Raw genomic sequence first — 2,331 nt, 5'->3', positions numbered from 1 at the left:
CATTTTGTTATTTGTCAGGTGTATGGGAGGATAATATTACAAATCACTGGAGGGAGGAATTATAATATTGTTTCTTACACTTCATATTACATGGTATAATATTACTTAAAGGCAGATTAAGATTTGCTAAAAATATAATTTGAAAAATAAACCAATATAAGATATTGAATGAAAATTCTCAATGAATAAAATCATAGTTGGAAAACTGGGAGAAAGAAAGCACCAAAACTATATTAAGTTTAAAGCAAAATGTTATATTTTAATATAGTCTTATGAATGATTATATTTAATATAAACAATCTAAGCATACCAATTAAGTGATTGCAGAGACTGTAGACTCAATTACATGCTATCTGGTAGAAACACAGCTTAAATAAAAACATACTGATACATAAAATTTAAAAAGATGAAAAAGGTAGACTATACTAAAACTGTTCAAAAGAAAACTGGAGTAGTTTTATTAGTATGAGTAATAACAGAATTAAAAACAAGGAACTATTATTAGGGATAAAAGAGACATTACATAATGACAAAGTAGTCATTTCACCAAAAATACAAAATAAAGCTAAATATTTATTCATTTAGATAAAAACCTGCAAAAATGGAGCAAAAGTGGAAATGACTAAGGCACAATGTAGATAAATCCAAAATTATAGTTGGATATTTCAACACTAATATCACTATAACCAATGCAATGAGTAGGCAAACAATCAGTAAGGGTAAAGAAAATATGAAAAACATTATCATCTAACTTTACTTAATGACATTTATGGAATGCTACAACCAATGACAGCAGAATCCATAAATACTTTTTAAGCGCCCACAAGACTATTCACAAACATAGAACATACACTGGTCTATTGAACAAATATCAAAAGTTTAAAATAACTGATACTATAGAAAGCATGTTTTTTGACCGTAATAGAACTGAAAACCAATCAGAAAATAATATTATTAAGATAACAAAATATTTTGAAAATAATAAAACACTTGTATGGATCTAAAAGTCCAAAAGTTGTGGATGTCACTAAATCCATTTTTTAGAGAAAAATACACACACACACACACACACACACACACACACACACACACACACATGTATGAAGGGGAAAAAATACTATAAAATTAATGATTTAAGCTTTTAATTTAACAAACTAGAAAACAAAACCAGAAAATGAAAAACAAGAAGGACAAAGGAAATAATACAAATGAGAGTAAGAATAAATAAAATCGAAAATAGAAAAACAGTAGAGAAAATAAAAAGCCAAAATTATATTTAGTTGTAAAGATCAATAAAATTGATAAACTTCTAGAGGTTGACCCAAGAGACAGAAAGAGAAGAACAGAGTCATGAAGTGGGTGTGGGGGCTGGGGGGAGAAGGAGTGAGAGGGAGGGAGGAGGGGGAGGGGGAGGAAGAGCAGACAAATCACCAGTATCAAGAATGAAAGAAGGGATATCACTACAGACCCCACTGATACTTAGAACGAAACTAAGTAAATACCTCAAACAACACTGCATACATATAATTTATTTGTCTTTATTCATTATCTCGGAGTCAGAATGCTGATTATTTTATACAGTTATCCCCTTGACACACAAACATACAGAGATTTTGTTTATGTTCCTTTCTTGAGGAGTGTCTCTTCATAATTCTGCTAAATGAGCAGTGCTGCATATAATCTGAGACTAACTTGGAATAAGTCCTGACATAATTTCATAGGGTATACTAAATAGCAACCATGTTAGGATGGAATTAAAGATGGAGCTTTGAGAATATGAGTAACCATCAAGAGTCTAAAGATCTGCTCACAGAGGTGCAATTTAGACCAGGAGGTAAGGAAGACAGGGAAAGGCCATTTGAGACAAGAGCCCATAATTATAAGATAGACGCTTGCTTGATTTGAATATTTATGTGAGACATGAATAAAGAACAGAAACCTCATGTGGGTGATGATATAAGTAATTTAAGTAAGTGGTTTGGCTATATTCATAATTTTGAAGGATTACGAGGGACAGTTAAATGGTTTTTGAGATATGCAAATACAGTAGGCAGAATAATGGCTCCAATCACAGGAATTATGAATATGTAAAGGTACATGGCGAAAGGGAATTGGGGTTGTAGATGTAATTAAGATTGCTAATCAGCTGACTTTAAAATAGAGAAATTAGGATGATCCAGGTGGGCTGATTGTAATTACAAGTATCTTTAAAGTAGAAGAGGAAGAGTCAGAATTGGAGAAGTGATGGCGGAAGCAAGATTAGAGTGACGTAATGTGAGAAAACTTGATCCGTGTTTCTGGCCTTGAAAAGGGAGGAGGAGTCATGAGCCT

This window comes from Phocoena phocoena, chromosome 5 (genome assembly GCF_963924675.1).
Source record: "Phocoena phocoena chromosome 5, mPhoPho1.1, whole genome shotgun sequence".
Taxonomy (NCBI): Eukaryota; Metazoa; Chordata; class Mammalia; order Artiodactyla; family Phocoenidae; genus Phocoena; species Phocoena phocoena.
Note: the sequence above shows the minus strand (reverse complement) of the source record.